This window comes from Cupressus sempervirens, chromosome 1 (assembly GCF_028749045.1).
Source record: "Cupressus sempervirens isolate cs-2001-9-10 chromosome 1, ASM2874904v1, whole genome shotgun sequence".
NCBI classification, from domain to species: Eukaryota; Viridiplantae; Streptophyta; class Pinopsida; order Cupressales; family Cupressaceae; genus Cupressus; species Cupressus sempervirens.
The window spans coordinates 682,758,090-682,783,808 of record NC_143118.1 but is presented as its reverse complement, the minus strand read 5'-3'; the positions used below and the strand labels follow the sequence as shown (position 1 = coordinate 682,783,808).

General features: G+C 31.5%; 1 pseudogene; it reads left to right on the top strand.

The window, feature by feature from the left end:
* LOC149579750 (glutathione S-transferase F10-like) overlaps positions 1 to 21,595 on the top strand; it is a 146,702-nt pseudogene extending 125,107 nt beyond the window's left edge.
* The last annotated feature ends 4,124 nt before the right edge of the window (positions 21,596 to 25,719 follow it).

The following is a 25,719-nucleotide window of genomic DNA, read 5'->3' as shown; positions in this document are numbered from 1 at the left end:
GTTTGAAGTTTAGTTCATCACATCATCTGTAGATTGATGGGTAGATAGAATTCAAGAATCAAAGTTGGGGAAAGTGTTAAAATGTTTGGTTGGAGATAAGCCAAAGGGATGGGGTCAAATTTTACTATAGCTAGAATTTTCATATAATAATTATGTCAATAGGAGTACTAGTAAATCACCATTCCAAAGTGTATATAAGAGTAGTCCCAGAAATGCTTCTAAATTTAGGCTGTTAGATAAAGGAGAGATAACTAGTGCTAGAGTAGAAGAATTTGATAAACATTTGAAGAATATCATGAGGAGCTAAGGAAGAAAATTTCAAAGATGAATACATAGTAAAAGGCTAAGGAATATTTGAGAAGGAGGTATAAAGAATTTTAGACTGGAGATGAAGTTATGGATCATTTGAGAAAGGAGCATTTTCTAGTGGGTACATATAATAAGTTGAAAATGAAAAATTTTGGACCATGCAAGATAGTGAAAAGACATTATTCTAGAAATGAAAATGATGTGGATTTTCTTGCTAAATTAAATATTTGAGAATTTTATGCATACTTGAAAGCTATTTGATAAGTTAAGGGAATAGAAGTTGTTGATAAACTTGAAGAAGTGCAATTCTTTTAAGGAGTTGGTGTACCTAGGATTTTTGGTCTTGATGAAATGTTTAAAAATAGAGCTAGAGAAATTGAAAGATATACTTGAATGGCCTACTCCAAAGAGTGCTACAAAGGTAAGATCTTTTTATCGACTAGATAGTTTTTATAGAAAGTTGAAAGGAGGTTTTAGAAGTATTTGTGGACCCTTGACTACAATAATGGGAGGGGATAGGAAAGAATTTTAGTGGATTGTAAGACAAGATAAGATCTTTATTCTGTTGAAATAGAAAGTTATAGAGTAGCCTATGTTAGCACATTCATATTTAACAAGCTGTTTCAAGTAGATCATGATGCTAGTGGTACTACAATAGGAGTTATTTTGAGCCAAGAAGGTGATACATTATTTATTCTAGTGAGAAGTTGAATGATGCCAAAATAAAATATTTTGTTTATGATCAAGAATTTATGTTATATTTCAAGCATTGAAGATGTGGAGACACTATCTTCTTCCTAATGAGTTTGTTTTTAATACTAATAATCAAGCCTTGCAACATTTGAATAGTCAAAGAAATTTCAACCAAATTCATTTGAAGTTGGTTAAGTATTTACAAAGTTATGCATTTTTTATGAAAAAAAGGAGCGGGAAGTCTAACAGAGTTGCAAATGCTCTGATTAGAAGACAACTTTTGCTAATAGAGATTCAGATTGAAGTGGTTGCATTAAGGAGCTCAAGAATTTGTGTCTAGGTGAACCTGATTTTGTGGAATCATGGAAGGCTAGTATAGAATGTATTACACTTGACAGGAAAAATTTGTTGGATTTCATAATCAAAGATGATATGATTTCAAAGGAATTCATTTGTGTATTCCCAGAAGTTCTATGAGAAAGAATCTCATCAAGAAAAAGCATAGTGGAGGATTGGTTGTATACTTTGGTAGAGATGAAATCATTGATTTAATTGCTGAGAACAATTATTGGCCACAATTACAGCAAGATGTGAAGAATTTTGTGTAGACTTATAAAGTATATTAGATGGAAAAATGAGTAAAATAGAATACGTGGTTGCATCAGCCATTACTTGACCTAGATATTTTATGGGAGGATGTCAGCATGGGCATCATTCTTGGATTATCAAGGACTCAATGAGGGAATGATTCTATTTTTGTGGTGGTTGATAGGTTTTTTAAGATGATACATTTGATTCCCTATAAGAAGACTAGTGATGTCATTCATGTGGTAGAGTTGTTTTTCAGAGAAGTGGTGAGACTGGATGGTTTGCAAAAGAGTATAGTTTCAGGTTAAGATACTAAGTTTGTTGGGTATTTATGGCATACATTGTGGAAGAAAATGAATATATATTTTAATTTTAGTTCATCACATCATCCATAGAACGATGGGTAGAAAAAATTTGCAAATTGTTGTTTAGATCTTTTGTCAGAGATAAACCAAAGGAAAGGAAACTAATTTTATCGTCAGAAGAATTTTCATATAAGAATTATTTCAACAAGAGCATTAGTGAATCACCATCCCATATTGTATATGAGAGTAGTCCCATAAATTCTTTTGAATTGAGGCTATTGGATAAAGGAGAGATAAATACTGCTAAAGCATAAGAATTTGCTAAACATTTGAAGAGTATCCATGAGGAGGTCAAGAATCAAATTGCAAATATTAATAAATAGTACAAGACTAACACAAATGTGAGAAAGAGGTGTAAGGAATTTCATACTAGAGATGAAGTCATGGTTCATTTGAGAAAGAAGAATTTTGTAGTGGGTACATATAATAAGGTGAAAATGAAGAAGTTTGGATTGTGCAACATAGTGAAAAGACTTAATTCTTGAAATTCCTATGAAGTGGAGTTGCTTGTTGAATTGAATATTTCACTAGTATTTAACATTTAATATTTGATAGGATATTATCAAGGAGGTGATGGAGATAAAGTTTTAGAAGTGTAGTGGAGTAATCTAGCAATGAGTTGAACTACAAATGAGATTGAGGATATATATTAGATAGTCATGTTAGAAAAAGTAGAAGGAATTGAACTTATGAAGAATACCTAGTCAAATGGAAATGGAGGTTAGTGGAAGATTCATCATGGCTAGTAAGGGAGGAGGTTAACCATCCTATTTTTTCTTTGAATACCTAAGATGTGAGAAGGTTATTGAACTCAAATTACCACAGGTATCTAATGCAAGAGTGTAAGAGAAATCGTGCATCACCAAAAGAATATATATATATATATATATATATTTTTTTTTTTTTTTTTTGAATAACAATTTTTGTAGTGAAAATTTGTTGTTTCTTGGGGCTTTCTACGTAGTAATTCAATCATATGAGCTTGAAATCTCCTAATTTCAGAGATGGATATTCATCTTAAATATATCAACCTACCAATTGAGCCATAATATCATACAATTAGTATTCATGGATTTATTATGGATTTTTGGAGTGTAATTTGGTATAAAAAATTTAGGTTCACCATTGAAGACTTAAACATGCCCAAATGAGGGTCAAAACTCAACAAATGGATGCTCACCCAAATCAAAGCCTATAGATTAGAAGCTGAGGATTCTGAAGAGTGGCTATAATAGCCGATCAGAGAAATGGTTTGAGAGTTATGGCCTTCCAAAGTTGGGCCAACCAAAATTCCAAAATAAATATTAGAACTATATTTGATCGACCTTGTATGTATTTTTAAGGATTTTTCGGCCCTAGGTATTAATTTTGAGTGTCTAGAACCTTCCTAGATGGCATAAAGTTGCTTATTTAAGAAATTCACAAACAATTTATAAGACACTTCTAGGTGATAGTTTGCAGCTTTGTCTTGTAGATTAATATAAAAAAGGTACCTATGTGGATTGGCAAGGGGAGCACCCTTCATCAAATTCCTACTAGATGTAGCCTCATCAAACTTTGTCATAGAGGGAAGTTCTCTTTGTTCAATCTTGGCACCTCTTTTTTGTACATCTTGATCTTTAGCTTCAAGTACCTTCACACTTTCCTCTACAAGCACCAAAGCTCAGATACAAATTGTTAGAATGTTTAGAAAAACTATAAGGGGGGTGAATTAGTTATCCAATGTCTAGATCTACCAATTAAATAAATAAACACTTAATCAACTGCATATCTTAACATCAATTAGCTTGGCCTCAACAGTAAACTTTCAGTAACATAAACTAGCAATTTGCTATCCTAAAAATAAAAAAATTGAAGAATGTAATTTAAATTAATAGTAAATCATCACAAATAACACCCATACAAGTTTGACACTAGGATTTAATGTGGAAACCCAATTTGCAAAAAACCACCAGTAACATGACACCACTCTTTTCACTCTTCTAGAGTGACCTCTATTAGGAGCCAACCTTGTTAAAGGTTACAAAACACACTATTAAATGTGACCTTGTTAAAGGATTTAATCACCTTGTTAGAAGTGGCCTTGTTAGAGGACTTTAGAACATTTCATTAGAATGCCACCTTGATTAATGATTTTATATATGACTATTAGGTTAACCCTGACTAAAGGATTTCAATACTGATATAATGGTTAGAAAGTAACATCAAGTTTAATATAGAAAATAAAACTTACTTTACAAATACAAATCCCATTTTTGCTCAAATATTGATCTGTTGACTGGCCTTCATTGTAAACTCAGTCTTTGATTCACTTGACAACCTTTCAAGAAATCACTCTTCACCTCTTCTTAATGCTTCTTAGCCTTTTTCTTGAGTTTTCCAATCAATAGCATCAAAAAATACTCCAACCTTGTTAGGTTAGACATTGTACTTCCTTAAATAGGTAATTTTGATCTTTTTCTACTTAAACATCATCATAGATATTAGGGCTAGGACAAATTCATTAAATCTTTCCAACATTTCATTTGTTATTTCCTCTTCTAAAAACATATCCAAAATTTTCCTTGAATCCTCGCATATAAATGCAGAAACATAGTTTCCTTTTATTTAAATGTTCCATGTCATCCATCCTTATCTTCACCATGCTTTATATTTTCCAAGAAATCAACTTTGTTGGATAGAAATTACAATTTTTCATAAATTGTCAAAATGTTGTACCTCAACCAACACTATGTTCTAAGGCTCAATCATCATTGGATTACTTAGTCACTACCAACTTTCTATTTGGCACATACACTTACACTTGGTTAATACTAATCCCTGGTCAACACTAGGATCACTTGGCACAAACTTCAAGTTCCTTAATAATTTTCTCTATTGCTTGGTCAAGCCTTTGAATTTGGTCAATATTTTATCTCTTCTTCAAGGCTTCAATACAACAGTATTCTTCCCACTTGTAACATGATTAGACAATCACTTTGTCTTTTCAAAATCTAAATAATTGAGTTTCCATTATAGTTTCCTCTTATAACTTAACCTTTCCTCTAGGTGCTTTTGTTGTGATCAACTTCTCAAATCATCTTCATCAATCATCTAGATATGAGACTCAAATCAGATAGAAAACCCTCTCACTAATAAGATTTGACATTAATAAAAATATAACAATTGTTCCAATTGTATTTTCTAATAGCTCAGCACCAACTTCCTAATCTACTTAGCATATTTTTGTTGTAACTCAGCATTTAGTAGTTATTTTTTATCGTCAACAACCTTTTTCTCAGGTTTGGTTAAGTTATTGGACTCACTTTCGTCAATATATATAAATCTTTTGTAATCTTCAGGTTCCTTTTTACATTCAACTTCATTATTTTTTTCATATTCATAAACCTACACATTTGCACTTTCTTCAACTTTGTTATTGTTAGAGTTCAAACACTTATATTCTTTCCTCTTAGTGAAATAATCACAAAATATGCCTTCATCACTTTTTGTGTCAAGTTTTCCATTTCTATTGTCTTTACATATATAACATTTTCTTCAAAAAAACTTTAAAATCTTCACATGAGGTGCATGTCTATACCATAGCTCATAATGTGTAAGGTTTGTACCTTTCTTGACTTGTATTATGTTCAAGGTATAAATAACTCCACTTATACCTTCTCTCTAGAAATTAGGCACAACATTCTTCCCTATCATCAATTTCCTAGCACAATCCATGATTGATCTATTCTTCCTTTCAGCTTTTACATTCTATGGAGAGGCACTAGATGTAAACATCCATCTTTTGATTTCTCAATCATTGCAAAATATGATGAATTCTACAAATATGAATTCACCTCCTCTGTTAGATCTTAGACATTTAAATATTTTAAATCTTTCTCTATCAACTCTAGCTAAACACAACTTGAACATTTGAAATGGATCATATGTTTAATTAAAAAATAGTAGAGCCATCATTACAGAGTATTCATTAACAAATAGAATAAAGTAGTTGTCACCATAGTAGCTTTGTACACAAATTGGTAAACAAAGGTTTGTATGAACCAATTCTAAAATAACATCATAAGTATAGGTCTTTCTCTTGAAACTAGACTTAGTTATTTTTCCTAGTTGACATTATTTATACATCACATTATCAGGTTTCTTTAGTTTTGGTATCCCTCTTACTTTCTTCATCTTAGTACTGCATACTAAATTGTCAAAGTTCACATAACATGGCCTCTTATGTCATAACCATATATCGTAACATTTTACAAAAAAATAATTGTTGTCAGATACATCTAGATAGAAAATATTACCTTTGGTTTGGTCTCCACTTCCAATAAATTCTCCTATACCATTATAGATTATAGCCTTCTTCTTCTTAAATTCAACATTGTAGCCTAAATTGTTCAAGTGTTCCACACTCAATAAACTGTAGTTAAGTCCTTCAACCCAATAAGCATTTTCACATATGATCTTATCAATTTATTTCATTAGTCATTTACCTTTCACAAAGCATGTTGCATCATTACCAAACTTAACACTACCTCCTTTATAATGATCTAGGTTTTAAAATTTTCTTTCCAATCATGTGATGTTAACAACCACTATCAACTATCCATCTCTCACCTTTACTCACATATGAAATAATTGTAGTTTTCTCATCATCATCAAAATAATTTGTAATAAAAACATTAAAAATGTCTTCATCATTACTATTAGATTTTCTATCACTTTCTTCTTCAATAATGTAACAAGACTTCTTATCTTTGCCTTTGTAATGATTGTATCCTTCATCATCTTTACTATCTCTTCTTCCTTTAAACTTGTTGTCTTTCCTTTCATCCTTCTCATTAATACGAGGACACCTTGTGGCAATATGAAAAAATTTATTGCATGAATAATAGATTATATGAAGTTTACCTTTGTACTTTCCTCTACCTCTTAGAAGTTTCCTAACCATTAATGCTGCAATATCATCAAGATCATCATCAAAATATTCACTCTCACTAGTCTCATACTTTCCTTTACTTATCTTGGACTTATACAAACCAATTGTGACTTGAAAGAATATTCAATAGCTAGGTTATTAAAATTACCAAAATTTGACAATTCAAAAGTAGTGAGTCTACCAACTAGACTATCCAAGATTAGGTCATTACCAAGAGTAAATTTTAGTTCTTGTATTGCAAGAACTTGAATAGAATAAATAGGAAGTAAGATTCTCAATACCTTATTTATCATAGTCTCATCACTAATCTTTCCATTAGCTCCTCTAATAGCATTCAAAACTTCTTTGATTCTTCCAACATATTGGGTAATGTTCGCACCTTCTACAATCTTCATGTCATCAAACTTTCTTCTCAAGATTTTTGGTTTGGCTCTAAGTACTTTCTTATCCCCTCCATGGATCTTTTCTAACTTGTCACACATCTTCTTTTTAGAATCACCTTTCTTTATGCCATCAAACTTTGAGTAGCTTCTAGGGAATATGCAATCTCCAACATTGCATGATTTTTCTTTTGTTTCTTCTTTATATTAGGTGTCATAATAGGTGTAGGTACAACGAAATACTCATTCTCTAAATAGAATACTATTGAATCTATGATTCTACAAATGTACAATTTCATCAAACATTGTAATGAAGGAAAGATTTTTGTGTTCATCTTGGGTATCTCTATTTTTTACATCTTGATCTTTAGCTTTAAGTCCCTTCAAACAGTTATTTCTACCAATTAAACTGTAGACACTTCAACCAATTCTGATCTAAACATTAAGTAGCTCAGTCTCTATAGTAATTTTCTAGTAACATAAAACTTGCAGTCTATTGTTCCAATAATAAAAAACTTGCAATATGTAAAACATTAATATTAAAATGTCTCAAATAACATCCACACAAGTATGACATTAAGATTTAATGTGGAAACCCAATTTGGGAAAAACCACCAACAACATGTCACTAATAGTTTCACTCTTCTAAAGTGATCTCTATGAGCATCCAACCATATTAAAAGTTACAATGCACAATTTTATGTTGGATCCTATTAAAAGATTTAATCACCATGTTAGGAGTGCCCTTGTTAGAGGACTTTACAACACTCCATTAGAATGTTACCTTGATTAAAGGATTTACAAATGATTGTTAGCTCAACCTTCATTAAAAGATTTTAAATTGATAGAATGGTTAAAAATAATAGCAGATTGATTTAAATAAATAAAACTCACTTTACAAATATGGATCACATTGTAGTTTATATTCTAATCCACTAACTATCCTCCATTATCATCTTTGTCTTTGATCTTCTTACCAACCTTTCGAGCAATCAAATGTGACCTCATCTTTTCATCTTCTTCACATCCTTCTACTCAAGTTTGTCATTCAATAAAGTAGCAACACCAAACCTTTTCTATTTTATCTCTTAAACCTCCTTAAATAGGTAGCTAGATATTTTTCCACTTAAGCATTCTCATAAATCTGAGGGTTACATTAGATTCATCGTATCCTTCCATTTTTTTGTTTCCTCTTTCCTCTTCTAGAAACTTATCCAAACTTCTCTTTGAATTCATTCATAGAAAGACTAAAACATGGTCTCCCTTGAATTAAATTTTCCACCTCATCAATTATTATCTTCAACATGCTTTCCATATTTCAAGATTTCAACTATGTTGGATTCAAAATGAAATTCCTTCACAAACTATCAAATGTTGACACTTGGCCAACACTGTGTTTCTCAACCTTGATCGTCACTATACTGACTTGCTCAGCTTGCACTATTTTCACTCAGTCTATTTACTAGTGTTCCATCCAATTTTTCTATTAGTCTATCTTTTACTAGCACTCAAGCAACACCAAATTTGATCAGTTTCTACTGCTTAATTGGTAGGCACCAGCATTGCTTGGCTTCAACTATAAGTTCCTTAAATATTCTGCATTGAATCCTAGTTAAGCCTAATTATTTATTCTTAATTGATCATCTCTTCTAGGCTTTAACATAACTCTCTTCCCCACTTAGTGTTATGATTAAACAACACATTATCTTTCCAAAGTCTAACTTATCCAGTGGCCATTTTAATTCCACATAACTCAACCTTTCCACTAGATCATCTTATTAGGTAGAAAGTGTCTCACTAATAAGGTTTGACATGAATGACAATAGAACAACTTTTCCAATGGTAGTTCCAATATTTTATTCCCTAGAAGAGGACTAATGATTTTGTGCATGTGGAAAATTTATTTTTCAAGGAAGTGGTGAGACCACATAGTCTACCATGGCACATAGTTTCATATTGAGGCAACAAGTTTATTTAGTATTTCTAGCCCACATTGTGGAATAAGTTTTAAGAAAACTTAAAGTTTATATTATCACATCATCCACTAAATGATAGATAGAAAAAGGTGGTGAATAGGAGTTTTGAGAATTTTTTTAGATGTTTAGTTGGAGATAATCCAATAGGATGAGATTTGATTTTACTATAGGTAGACTTTAAATATAAGAATTTTTTCAACATGGGCACTAGTAAATCACCATTCTAGATTCTATATGAAATTAGTCACATAAATGATTTTGATTCTAGTAAGTTGGAAAAAGAGGAGATAACTAGAGCTAAAGCTAGGAATTTTGCAAAGTACTTAAAGAACGTCCATAACGAGGAAAGGAAGCACATTACCAAGATGAATACACATTACAAGGATAAGGAAAATGAGAAAAGGAATCATAAGAAATTTTAGGTTAGGTTAGACCTTGTACCTCCTTAAATAGGTAGTTTTTATTTTTTTCTACTTGAACATCATTGTATATATTAGGGTTAGGTCAAATTTATTAAATCTTTCCAACATTTCATTTGTTCTTTTCTCTTCTAGAAACTTCTCTAAACTTCTTGAATCCTTGCATAGAAATTCACAAACATAGTTTCCCTTTATTAAAATGTTCCACGTCATCCATCCTTATCTTCACCAAGCTTTATATTTTCCAAGAAATCAACTTTGGTGGCTAGAAATTATAATTTCTCATAAATTGTGAAAATGTTGTACCTCAACCAACACTCTATTCATAGCCTCAATCATCATTGGATTAGTCAATTGCTACTAACTTTCTATTTGGCACATATACTAATACTTGGTTAATAATAATGCTTGCTCAACACTAGCATCACTCGACACAAACTTCAAGTTCCTTAATAATCTACTTTGTTGCTTGGTCAAGCCTATGAATTTGGTCAATATTTGATCTCTTCTTCAAGGATTTTGTACAACTATATTCTTCACTTGTAACATGATTAGAGAATCACTTTGTCTTTTCAAAGTCTAAGTAATCGAGTTTTCATTATAGTTTTCTCTCATAACATAACCTTTCCTCTAGTTGCTTTTTTTGTGATCAACATCTCAAATCATCTTCATCAATAATCTAGATATGAGACTTAAGTCAGATAGAAAGATCTCTCACTAATAAGATTTGACATTAATAAAAACATAACAATTGTTCCAATTGTATTTTCTAATGGATCAACACCAACTACCTAGATTGCTTGGCATATTTTTGTTGTAACTCAACATTTAGTAGCTATTTCTTCTCCTGAACAACTTTCATCTAAGGTTTGGGTAAGGTGTTATACTCACTTTCATCACTATATATATATCTTTTGTAATCTTCAAGTTCCTTTTTATGTTCAACTTCATTATTTTCTTCATATTCATAAACCTTCACATTTGCACTTTCCACAACTTTGCTAGTGTTAGAATTCAAACACTTATATGCTTTCCTCTTAGTGAAATAATCCAAGAATATGCCTACATCACTTTTTGCATCAAGTTTTTCATTTCTATATCTCTTAACATATATAACATTTTCCTCATAAAAACTTTAAAATACTGCACATGAGGTGCATGTCTATACCATGCCTCATCATGTGTAAGATTTGTACCTTGCTTGACTTGAATTATGTTCAAGGTATAAATAGCTCCACTTACAGCTTCTCTCTATCACTTAAGTGTAACATTCTTCCCCATCATCAATGTCCTAGCACAATCCATAATTGATCTATACTTCCTTTCAGCTATTCCATTCTATGGAGAGGTCCTAAGTGCAAACATCCATCTTTTGATTCCTCAATCATTGAAAAATGTAATGAATTGTCCAAATATGAATTCACCTCTTCTATCAGATCTTAAACACTTCAATATTTTAATTGTTTCTCTCTCAACTCTAGCCAAATACCACTTGAACATTTGAAATGAATCATATTTTTAAATAAGAAACATCATAGTCATCATTATAGAGTATTCATTAACAAATAGAATAAAGTAGTTGTCATCATAGTAGCTATGTACACCAATTGATGTACAAAGGTTAATAAAAATAAATTCTAAAATAACATCATAAGTATAGGTCTTTCTCTTGAAACTAGACTTAGTTATTTTTCCTTGTTGACATTGTTTACACATCACATTATCATATTTGTTTATTTTTTGTATCCCTCTTACTTTCTTCATCTTACTAATCCATACTAAATTGTCAAAGTTCACATGAAATGGCCTCTTATGTCATAACCATATATCTTCCCATTGTGCAAACAAAACAAGTATCATCAGATATATCTACATAGAAAAAATTACCATTGGTTTGGTCTCCACTTTAAAACAATTATCCTATACAAATATAGACTATAGTCTTCTTCTTCTTAAGTTAAACTTTGTAGCCTTAATTGTTCAAGTGTTCCACACTCAAAAAATTGTAGTTAAGTCCTTCAACTGAATAAGAATTTTCACATCTGATCTTATAAATTAATTTTATTGGTCTTTTACCTTGAAAAAATCATGGTTTATAATTACCAAGCTTAAAAATACTTCCTTTATGATGATCTAGGTTTATAAGTAGGAGATAATTTCCACAACAAGTCAAATTGTAATATTGCTATCAGGATTTAACTGTGTGATTTTGAGTCAGAGTCATTGACCCATGTTTCATGAGTAGTGATTCAACATTAATCCATATCTCATGAGAATAAATGGGACAATTAGCACTCTTTGGATCTAGGTCATGCTCATAGGGGTAAAGCACTGGGACTTCCTGGGAGGTCACCCATCTCAATACTACTCCAGCCTGAGCATTCTTAACTACGGAGTTTTATCCATGGTTAAACCCAAAGCTTGCAACCCCATTTAAAAAATCTTCACCAAGTGTTGTGCCTTATGAACCATTCATTAGAAAGCCCCTTAAGATCATCAATTCATAAGTAGGAGATAATTTCCACAACAAGTCAAATTGTGATATTGCTATCATGATTTAACTGTGTGATTTTGAGTTAGACTCATTGACCCATGTTTCATGAGCAGTGATTCAACATGAATCCATCTCTCATGAGAATAAATGGGACACTTAGCACTCATTTGATCAAGGTGATGTAATGAGTGCTAAGTGTCCCATTTATTCTCATTAGAGATGGCTTCATGTTGAATCATTGCTCATGAAACATGGGTCAATGAGCCTGACTCAAAATCACATAGTTAAATCCTGATAGCAATATCACAATGATCTAGGTTTATAGAATTACTTTCCATTGATGTCATGTGAACAACCACTATCAACTATCCATCTCTCACCTTTACACATATGAAATGAGTGTAGTTTTCTCATCTTCATCAAAATCATCTTTAATAGCAACACAAAAAATATCTTCATCATTAGTATTAGATTTTCTATCACTTTCATTTTCAATAATGTAACAAGACTTCTTATCTTTTCCTTTGCAATCATTGTATCCTTCATTTTATTTTCTATCTCTTCTTCCTTTGAACTTTTTGTCTTTCCTTTCATGCTTTTCATTCTTATTAGGATACCTTCTAGCAATATGACCAACTTTAATGCATGAAAAATGGATTATATGAAGTTTACCTTTGTACTTTCCTCTACCTCTTGGAAGTCTCCTAAACATTAATGCTTCAAGATCATCATCAAAATATTCACTCTCACTAGTCTCATACTTTCCTTTCTTTCTATTAGACTTATAAAAACCAATTATGACTTGAAAGAATATTCAATAGAAGTGATATTAAAATTATCAAAATTTGACAACTCAAAGTAGTCAGTCTACCAACTAGACTATCCAAGGTTAGGTCATCATCAAGAGTACATCTTAGTTCTTGTATTGTAGAAAATTGAATAGAATAAATAGGAAGTAAGGTTCTAAATACCTTATTCATCATAGTCTCATCAATAATGTTTCCATTAGCTCCTCTGATAGCATTCACAACTTCTTTGATTCTTCAAACAAATTGGGTAATGTTGTCACCTTCTACCATCTTCATGTCATCAAACTTTTCTCTCAAGATTTCTAATTTGGATCTATGTAAATTCTTATCCCCTCCATGGATATTTTCTAACATGTCACACATCTTCTTTTCATAATCACCTTTCCTTGTTCCATCAAACGCTCAATAGCTTAGGGAATATTCAATTTCCAACACTACATGATTTTTCTCATATTTCTTCTTTATATTATGTCTTTTCATGGGTGTAGGTATAGCCACATACTCATTCTCAGAATAGAATACTATTGAATCTATGATTCAAAAAATGTGCAATTTCATCAAACTTTGCCATGTAGGAAAGTTCTTTGTGTTCATCTTGGGTATCTCTTTTTTTTTACATCTTGATCTTTAGCTTTAAGTCCCTTCAGGCACTTCTTTATACAAGAACAAACTCTCTGATACCAATTGTTAGAATGATTTATAATAACTGAGATAGGGGTATGAATCAATTATCCTTAGGTCTAGATGTACCAATTAAACTTTAGATGCTTCAACCAAATCAAATCTAAACATTGAGTAGCTCAGTCTCTATAGAAATATTTTAGTAACATAAAACTTGTAGTCTACTATCCCAATAATAATAAAATTGCAGTATGTAAAACATTAATAGTAAAATGTCTCAAATAACATCCACACAAGTATGACATTGACATTTAATGCAGAAACCCAATTTTTGAAAAATGACCAACAACATATCACTAATAGTTTCACTCTTCTAAAGTGATCTCTATGAGAATCCAAACCTATTAAAGGTTATAATACACATTTTTATGTTTGAGCTTGTTAAAGGATTTAATTACCATGTTAGGAGTGGCCTTGTTAGAGGACTTTAGAACACTCCATTAGAATGTCATCTTGATTAAAGGATTTACAAATTATTGTTAGGACAACCTTCATTAAAGGATTTCAAATTTATATAATGGTTAGAATGTAATAGAAAATTGATTTGAATAAATACAACTCATTTTACAAATACAAATCACAAAGTAGTTTATATTATGTTCCACTAACTATCCTCCATTATCATCTTTGTCTCTAATTTTCTTACCAACCTTTCGAGCAATCAAATGTCACTTTATGTTTTCATCTTCTTCACATCCTTCTATTCAAGTTTGGCATTAAATAGAGTAGTAGCACCAAACTTCTTCTATTTTAGCCCTTATACCTCCTTAAATAGGTAGCTAGATCTTTTACCACTTAAACATCGTCATAAATCCCAAGGTTAGGTTAAATTCATCATATCCTTCCATTTTTTTGTTTCCTCTTTCCTCTTCTAGAAACTTATCCAAGCTTCTCTTTGAATCCATTCAAAGAAACACTCAAACATAGTTTCCCTTAAATTAAATGTTTCATCTCATCAATTCTTGTCTTCAACATGCTTTCCATATTCCAAGAATTCAACTATGTTGGATTCAGAATGAAATTCCTTCACAAACTATCAAATGTTAATACTTGGCCAACACTATGTCCTCAACCTTGAACATCACTATACTGACTTTCTTGGCTTACACTATTTTCACTTAGTCCATTTACTAGTGTTCAGTCCAAACTTTCTATTAGTCTATTTTTTACTAGCACTCAAGCAATGCTGAATTTGATCAACTTCTACTATTTACTCAGTAGGCACTAGCATTTCTTGGCTTCAACTATAAGTTCCTTAAATATTCTACATTGAAACTTGGTTAACCATAATTATTTTTTCTTAATTGATCATCTCTTCTAGGCTTTAACATAACTCTCTTCCCCACTTAGTGTTGTGATTAAACAACACATTATCTTTCCAATGTCTAACTGATCAAGTCCCCATTGTAATTCCACATAACTCAACCTTTCCACTAGATCCTCTTTTCAGGTAGAAAGTCTCTCACCAATAAGGTTTGACATGAATGAAAAAATAAAAATTGTTCCAATGGTAATTCCAATATTTTATTCCCTAGAAGAAGACTAATGATGTTGTGCATGTGGAAAAATTATTTTTCAATGAAGTGGTGAGACTGCATGGTTTACCATAGAGCATAGTTTCATATTGAGACAACAATTTTATTTAGTATTTCTAGTGCACATTGTGGAATAAGTCAAAGAGAAACTTAAAGTTTAGATTATCACATCATCTACTGGCTAGTCTGGGGAATTTGTTGAGATGTTTAATTGGAGATAATCCAATAGGATGAGATTTGATTTTACCATAGTTAGACTTTGAATATAAGAACTTTGTCAACATGGGCACTAATAAATCACCATTCTAGATTGTATATGAAAGTAGTCTCGTAAATGATTTTGAATCTAGTGAGTTGGACAAAAAGGAGATAAGTAGAGCTACAACTAAGGATTTTGCAAAGTACTTGAAGAACATCCATGAGGAGGCAAGGAAGCACATTAACAAGATGAATACACATTAGAAAGATAAGAAAAATGAAAAAAGGAGGCATAAGCAATTTTAGGTTGGGCATGAAGTCCTGATTCACTTGAGGAACAAGCAATTTTAAGTAGCTATATATTATAAGTTTAAAATGAAGAAGTTTGGACCATGTAGGATATTGAAGAAGCATGATTTTGTAAATGCCTATGAATTGGAATTTCCAATGAACTGAATATTTCATGATTATTTAAAATCTCGAACATGACATTGTTTCATGAAGGGGGTGTAAAAGATGAGGTCATAGATCACTATGGATTATTTCTACAACTACTTCAGCTACAAAGGAAATTAAATGTATACCAAATAGTCATATTAATTAAAATACAAGAAATGGGACATATGAATAATATCGGTTCAAATGGAAAGGATGGCCTATAGAAGATTCATCATGGTTTACAAGGAAAGAGGTTAGTAGTCTTGGCATTCCTCTGAACACTAGACGCATGACAAGGTCGCTATGCAGATTTCCTTCCACTATCTAGATATAGAAATCCAGAGGAAGAAGATATATATATGAATTCCACTATGTAGATTTCCTTCCTTGATGGATAAAAAAATGCTAGATCTTGAAGAAGAAATGCTCATAATACATTTTTGAATATTGAGAAGAGCTTGATAATTGCATTTAAAACTTGATAAATTCCATAATTATGCTTTCTTGCTGTCCTTAGGTGTAAGAATGTTTATATTTGTGCACATGGATGTTAAAATAAAGTGTCCAAGCTTCCTTATATACAAGTTTTCATAATAAAAAATAATGCAACCTAGGAGGGTAACTACATTTTACAATTTATAAATCCAAGGCAAAACTAACCATAATAGTATAATATGTTAAGGTACAAATTAAGCTAGTTGACATATACCAAGATTACCCTAATGAGAGATAATCTTGGGGTCTCAAAAAATTGCAAAAAAAATCTAAAGACTCTTGAACATTAAAGAATCAAGAACATTAAAAAGACTCTTGAGAGGCAATCATTTTGACTGGTTAAGGCTAAATTACAACAATATGGTGCTCACTTATCAAGAGAATATGTGAATAGTGTGCATCAAGTGGTTTTTTCCATTTTGGATCTTTTGGAACATGACATTTCTTAGCCACCCATATCCTCGCAATCTTTGGCCCCTCTATTTCCCACTCTTGATCTTACTCTTAAGCTTGGATATTCTAATCCTTTAGTAGGCTTTATGGAGGAATAAGGTGTTTTATTATGCTATGAATTTTTCCTTCATGGTTTTGTCTTTTTTGACTTGCATAGGTTTCTGAGTGTTTTTCTTCCAGCTTTTAGATTTGGTCATTGATGAAGGACAAGCGCTTCGTTTATAGTGGGCTTCTCTACTTTTTTGAATTTATGACTTCTACTTTTCTCTCTTCTATTAATTGTAAAATGGTGGAAATTATCTTGGGATTCTATTACCCAGATTAACAATCCTACATTTATGAGATTTTTTTTTCTAGATGGGGTTATGAATGGAGTTTTTCTTCCTAGTTCTTTTCTCTGGGAGCTCCTTATGTTATAATAAGTGTATTTGTTAAAAAATGGATATCTATGTGTATATATAGATATATATACATTATATATATACATACATATATACATATATATACACTTATATATACATATAGACACACGCACACACACACACACACACACACACACACACACACACACACACACACACACACATATTTCAAGTGGTCCTGTCACCTTTAAAAAAAACACCCATTAACATGCTATATTCTTAAATTGGAGGAATTATGTGATGAAATGGCCCCAAGATATGGAAATGTATAGAAAATTTTTTGTTTGTTTAAATCTATATGAACAAAAGGCCAAATTTATACACTAAGCTTATTTAAATTGATACATATAAAGAATCAAATTGTACACTAATTTTTTTAATTTATTTTTAAAAATCTATTGAATTCATTGAAGACTAATTTTTAACAAATTCAAAATGTACACAATGGTAGTTTTAATCAATACTTGAAGTTCTCAAGTTAGTTAAAAATAATCTATTGAATTATTTGAAAACGTGACTTTTTACATATTGGAAAAGACTAATTGTATTCTTCTTTCTTTTAGTGCAAAAGAGTTTAAATTAATATTGTAAGTTCTTAAATTAAGTTAAAAAAAAATTTCATTGAATTCATTGAAGACATTATTTTTTATATATTGGAAAAGTTATGAAAATATATTAGACTAATAGTTTTAAATTAATATTCTAAGTTCCTAAATCTATGAAGAAAAATCTATTAAATTTTTTAAAAACATGACTTCACAAATATTGAAAAAGCTATGCAAATGTATAAAGTAATTCTTCCAAAATTTATCTATATGATCAAAAGACTAAATTAATAGACTAAATTTAAATTTTTTATTTTAAAAGTTAAAATTTATAAATGTAGAATTAATCTATTCAGTTCCCTTTCCATAGAGACAAACAAAAACCAAGTTAGATAATCTTATTCCTTACAAATACTTCTATAGTCTCCCATGATACGTCCCTCAATAAAGCTAATGAAGAGACGTAACCAATCTTACAATGGAAATATACTGACTAACCTGTTCTCTTTTATTTCTATTCACACAACCAAAATCCAAATTATAGAGAAAAAATCTTACCTCCTCTCTTCTACAAATACCTTTTTAATCACAAAGCTTTCTCAAATGCATAGCATATCTTGGGGTTTCAGATAGGAAAAGGTATAATTATCTCTCCATTTGAGAAGAAAATCAAAGTGATTGTCAAGCTGCTTGTCCTTGCCTACGCTACCGACAGCAGAAGGGTTCTTGCATGTTTCATAGAGAAAGATATTCAGTTTGAAATTGTTCCTGTTGTTATAATTAAAGGGGAGCATAAGAAACCAGAGTTCCCGGCCTTACAAGTAGGGATTGTTTCTTATAATATATTTTTCTTCTTTTTTCAGTTTTGTAATAGTCTAATTTATATAGTTATAAGGTTAAGCTTATTGATTTGAGTTTGTCTTTATATGATGTGTGATGCAGCCATTTAAAAAAGTTCCAGTAGTCCAGGATGGAAGTCTCACACTCTTTGGTAATGATTTTGATTGTGTACTTATTTATGGGTATTTCATTTTATTCTCATTTAGCTAGCATGCAGTATGTATTAAAAAATTAAAACTATAAAGAAACATGGTGACAGTAGATAACAAAATTATTTCATTAATTTGACTACACACCAACAACTAATTACATAACCTCTATAAATAGAGGACTTCCAGCTATTTAGAGCTTACATGTGGATCATCTAATGTGTCAGCACTAACACTTCACTTAAAAAACTTGTCATGTGTTTGGAGACAAATTCAATTGTGCATACATGTGGTGGAGTTAACTATAGTCCTACAAAACTGATGGCTAGAGAATAGGGAGCAGCAGTCAACTGTTAAATGGAATAGTAGATTTGGTGCAACAAACTAGTGACTTATTCCAACATCCTCCCTTAATTTCTACCACTAAAGACTCTTTCAGTGGGAGAAATTACAATATGAAATTTAAACATGATAGGTCTCGGCATTAAGCCTTTTGAGGTACCCATTTACAACATAGAAATATTTAGTTTTCCCTATCACTATCACTATGAAAAAATCCATGTTTCTTGTTAAGTGGTTTTAGCTTACAACAAACTCTTTGGAAAAAAAATTCTTTAAGATCTTTCACCCAAACAAGTGGTTTTGGTTTACCACAAACCCTTCAAGACTTTTAGGTTTTTCACCTAAATAAGTGGTTTTGGCTTACCACAAACCGTTCAATAGATTTACTTAAACAAGTGGTTTTGGATTACCACAAACCCTTCAAACTTCACAAAACCATTGATCCAATGATAGGTAAATAAACTCTAAAATTTTCTCTAGCATACTAATATTGAGTCCATATGAAAAATAATCCATCTACTGAGTCACATGGGTACCCAGCCGCTGTGCTCGCTAGTTCTCTAGGAATATTTTTCAGATACATGGTTCATCAATATAGTAAAAACTTTTGAAGTGTCAAGTACAATTGATAGTACACCTCTGGCTACAACTATCACTATTGTGATCTTCATATTGCAAACATTGACTTCAATGATTAGCCTTTCTTTTAATTTGACAACAACATATCTTCTCTAGCTTGCTCCAACTTGCATTTCCACAACTCCTTTTCTCAATCAGTTTGATGAATAAAAGTTTCTTCTCTCTTAAGTGTTTATTTCTATTTTTTCCATTGCCAAGTATTTGTGCTTATTTCAGATCTTAGTAAATCTTAGATCTCTTATTTTTATCATGGTATCAAAGCCTAGTTTAGCCAGGTTCAGCTGGAGATTCATTTAGAAGTTCAGCTAGAAATATTGCTAGAGGGTTTTGTTGAAGGAAAATATATTGCTGGAAATGGTTTGTTTGCAAGGCTGATTTTTTTTTGGAGTGATATTTGGTTGCAGGGCGGTTATGCTGCTGGAATATTGCTAGATTTGTTTGAAGGCTATTTTTTTGCTAACATGGGTTCTTCAAATGAAGTTTTGCCTATCTTTGATGGAAGTGGTTTTGTAGATTGGAAGATTGCAATCAAGAATGCTCTAAGAGAGAAGGCTTTATGGAGGTTAGTAAATAAAGAAATTGGGGAACCTCACCAATAATGAAGATTTTTTTTTGGAGTGATATTTGGTTGCAGGGCTGTTATGCTGCTGGAATATTGCTAGATTTGTTTGAAGGCTATTTTTTTGCTAACATGGGTTCTTCAAATGAAGTTTTTCCTATCTTTGATGGAAGTGGTTTTGTAGATTGGGAGATTGAAATCAAGAATGCTCTAAGAGAGAAGGCTTTATGGAGGTTAGTAAATAAAGAAATTGCAAAAAACTAGGCTCTGATACCATATTAAAAAATTAAAACTATAGAGAAACATGGTGACAGCAGATAACAAAATTATTTCATTAATCTGACTACACACCAACAACCAATTACATAACCTCTATAAATAGAGGACTTCTAGCTATTTAGAGCTTACATGTGGATCATCTAATGTGACAACACTAACACTTCACTTAACAACCTTGCCATGTGTTTGGAGACAAATTCAATTGTGCATACATGTGGTGGAGTTAACTACAGTCCTACAAAATTGATGGCTAGAGAATAGGGAGCAGCAGTCAACTGTTAAACAGAATAGTAGATTTGGTGCAACAAACTAGTGACTTATTCCAACAGTATGCTTTGATTCAAAACTTATGTTGGTAGCTCAGATAATTGCTTTCTTGTGATTAATCTACTTGTATATGTGCAAAATTTTCTGGGTAGTGCATCTACCATTGATATGGTCATTGCAAACATATAAATCAGATTTGGTTTGTGTAGATCTGAGTTTCTATGAATTGGGTATGTGTAGAATCAAGTGCTATCATAAGATACTATGCTGAGAAATATGCAGGACAGGGGACTCCTTTGTTGGGGAAAACCCTAGAGGAGAGATCATTGATTGAACAATGGCTTGAAGTTGAAGGACAGTACTATAGTCCTCATGTTACTGCATTAGTCTATTAGATAATATTTTCCCCAAGGATTAATGTGCCTCACGATAAGCTATCGATTGAGAGCAGTGCTCAAAATTTGGGGGAAGTGTTGGATGTGTATGAAGAGAGGCTGTCAAAGAGAAAATACTTGGTAGGAGATTTTTTCAGCCTTGCTGATCTGTCTCATCTTCCATTCACTAACTATATAGTTAATGCTACCGATAAGGGATATCTGATCAGGGATAGAAAACATGTGAATGCATGGTGGGAAGATATTTCCTCTAGGCCTGTATGGAAGAAGGTTTTGGCCATGTGAAATAATGAATCATGTGGCTTAGGTTTCAAAGTTTCACTGTGTGTTTTGCAAAATAGTGAAACCCTCATCTACACTGTAGATGATGGAATGCTGCTGCCTTTCATATTCGAATGTTTTACTCTGTTTTGCAAATTAATAACAACCTCGTCTAAAATGATGTCTCTTGTGTTTCAAATTTTGTTTTAATAACATAATTTCCTTTTTTGAATTGCTTGTGTCTTTTAACTCTGAACCTATGGCATTTTGATTGTAATGTTTAATTTGTATTTACGTTAAGTTCTCTCTTCAAAAATAAAATTAATCAAGATAGAAAAAAGAGTTTCTCTTCCAATTTATTTCTTCTTAACAGTTGTTTCTCTTTTCTATGGCATTTTGATTATAACACATGGCTATACTTAATTTTTATTCATGTTAACTATTCTTTTTAAAACTGAAATTAATGAAGATGAAAAAAAATTAGTTTTTCATCATTTTTTTCCACCTCAACAGTTGTTTGTCAAGTTTATCTAGCACGATTGGACCATTATTTAGTAATCAATTAGAAATTAACTTCTTCAATGATTCTTATATTGAGAGCATTTAACTAGATTGCATGGATATCTTAAATATCCATTACACCTACTTCATGTGGAGAGCATCATAGTTAAAGACTTGTGATATGATTTAAGTTCTATTTGTTCATGTTTAAAGTCTACTTTCTCTGTTATCTATCTAAAGATTCATTATATATTATTGCTACAAATATATAGCAAATCTGAAACTGAAAAGAATACATTACATTTGCAAATTTTAGCATTGTTTTAGTTTTGAAACTTTTTTTGAACTATTAGATAGCAGCCAATAAAGATGGGCTGATCCCAGTTATCTACCTTATGCCATCTTTAAATTTCAAAAAATAAATATGTCCATAGCATAATTGATGATACTATCATTCTTAATCTAATATACATAACAAACTGCTTAATCTAATATGTATAACAGACTGTAAAATAGATTGGCAGCTCCTAAACAAAATGTCGTGACAACTATAATTTTAGATTTTTTTATAAAAATGATATACCCAAATACCCAAGTACCTGGTTCGTGTGGCTTTATACTATTTAATGGTATTTGAAGAAATTGTAAAAATAGTGCATGGACAGTGTACATGCAATCTTAGTTGTATCAGATTTGATGAACAGGCTTACAAATCTAGATTATTTTAACTTCAATGACGATCTTTTAAGATTCTAATATTGAACTTTCGTAAAAAAAAGCATTAATTGATAGTTGGTAAAAGAAGCCTTTCAATAAATGAAGAAGAAACTGGAAGAACAAGTAGTATTGACATTCAGTGTTTGTGTAACTCAGAGAAATTGTATTCAATAATTGGTAAGGATGATGACATGAAGTATAAAAATATATCCACAAAGATTTAAATCCAATAATTGTTAAAGGATGGTGACATGAAGTATAAAAATATATCCACCAAATTTTAAATCCAATAAGTGCATTTGACTTAAATTAAACCTGCCATATACTTGAAAAGATCTACATTAGAAAATAAAATAATTTCAAAAAATCAATATGACCGGGATGATAGAAGATTGTTGAGTTTGTAAAGAGATTTTAGAACCGTGAAAGATGCAACCCTAATCAGAAACATTTTCTAGGATTCATTTATCAACACTTCCCATTTTAGCAAAAGATATGATCGCGGAAGTCAGCAATTTAAGCTTCTCCCTTGGTTTAAGGTTGTCAATGTATCGGACTTTCCCTGTGCTTCGACATAAAATTTCTCGCAAGCATTCTGCCCAAAGAGATATTTAGAGTAACTATGTAATCTACAATTTAAAATTTACAGTTAAAATACTTTTCACAATACATGAATTCATTTTGATGAATGAAGGGAATATAGGGTAAATAATTTGATCTAAATAATAAGAAAATTTATGGCTTAGAATCTGTATAACAACTTGTTATTTTTACATCTTATTGTACTTATATCGTAGGCTAGTACTATTGTGTTTAAACCAATCACATAATAGGTTTTGTATTATAAGAGCCCTTTTTTTCAAGGTTCTCCATATTACAATTTTTATTTATTTTTGCTTAAATTCATATCAAATGGATAGTTACGTGGCACTTTTAAATTATATCTTAATTTATAATTAATCTTTTACATAAATTGTGAATAGATTATATTTGAATTTATTATAAAATTTTCCTAAATTTAATAAATTAAAATAGTTTTATATAAAAATAGATATAAATATCATTCTTTTATATGTAAATAATGGTAATTAATTACGGAGCCATTCCCTTGCATCATGCCATGCATAGTCCATCATACATGTATGCTATATTGTTAGTCTTTTGTCTTTCACAGTGAGTCTTAATTGAAAATTCTTATGGATATTAATTAGGATTAAAATTTAAAATTTTAAAATCAAACAAAGATTTAAAATTACTTTACCTTTCTACTGTCAATATAATACAATATTTATCCTTCAAGTTAATTTTGAATATTTTTTCACACTATGAAATACTTTATTCATTATACTTTATTTTTTTCATGAGTAGACCTTTTCTATTAATTTAAAAATTTAAAGATACATATTCACAAAAAAGAGGCTGAAGATCAACTATTTATCAAAAAACATATATAAACAGAAATAAATAAATTTCCAAAGGAGGGGCTTTGTCATTAGAACTCAAAAAATCCTTGGGGTTACTCGTTTGCTCAAGAGGAGCCCAACCATCAGTAGCAACAACATATTTATCTTTGTCCTTATCTTCCTTGGCCCTCAGAGGAGAAATGGCTAAATCCAGCTAGGGGAATTCCCACTTGGAGTCAAGGTGAGCAAATGACCAACCTGCATCAACGATAGTAGGGGGAAGCATCAAGAACCAACTCAAGCCTAACCTTTGAAGAGATGAGGCCAAGTGGTGATGGTCACAAAAGCCACCACTGGGAGAGTGGCAATGAGGCTATGACCTGGAGGTCTATGAGTAACAAGTAGAATTGCTATGGCCTCTCTAGTGACCACAAAGAGGAGTACATTCATCGGATAAAGCATCTATAGGCACTCGCACAACCACACAAGGGGTATTTCCCTAGTGAGCTAGTAGCTCCTGCAGGTGAGCCACTTCTAGCTTGACTTTGTTAGTTTTTACTTGTATCTGCATCATGACATTATTACATAGATATGCTTTAGAGTACATTGCAACATAGATATCAAGACAGTTGCGAGAGAATAAAACAACATTTTGATGTTTCTAGATTGTGAACAATATCTCCATTCTAAAATCATATCTCTAAAAGGGAGCCTAGGAGCATCACCTAGAACCACCATATGCCAAGTGAAGGCCTCTCGATGAAAAAGCCTAAAGAAGTCAAAAATACAGAGCCAATAATTCTAAGTTCTTTTGAAAAACCAAAATATATGCAAAAATCTTTCAGTTTGGCCACAAAAAGGGAATCTAGGATTAGGAACTCCCAGATGTTAGAGCCAAGGATCCAAAGACAAGCCCTGAAAGAGGAGAAACCAGATCAAGTGATAAATCTTTGGCTCAATGATAGTACACTAGATAGTGGAAAATCTAAGACTCCAAGTCTTATGTGAAGAATGTAAATGACAATGCTGATTGACGGTATTAACCATCATAAGATGGGGCACTAGCCAACAATACCCTAGCCTAGGCTTGTAAGTTCTAGTCAATTGAGTGGTAGGGTACCAATTCCAATCTTTCTACCAAGGGTAGAATGAGTGAATTCCAAGCTTGTGTAACAAAATGGGAGGAACCATAAAAAATAGAAGATCAATAGTTTGTCAATCTGGATAGATAACTCAAAATTGCACCTACAAATCCTCCCATGAGAGCAGGCTCATTTTAGCCCTAGAGAATAAATCTTTGGGTATTTTTATACCCTTGCAAGATAAATGGAAAGTACTAGCTCCTTGAATCTTGGCTAAAGGCACCCCTTGAGTGGCAAATAAGGGTGACTACAAAAGATTTTTTGATTCATCGAGAGCCCATCTCTGAATCCATTACTAACCCAAAAAAGTGAAGGTTTAATGGCTTGCTAGGATCCCCAAATGCTCTTAGCAATAAAAGTGCCCTAAATTTGAATAGGTTTAGAAGTCACAAGAATGTTTTGAAAACTAATCCCCTTCCAAGCTGGACAATTAACCAAAAATCCTAAAGAAATGCAGTGAAATAACAATATTTTTCAAGCCTCATCTCAAGT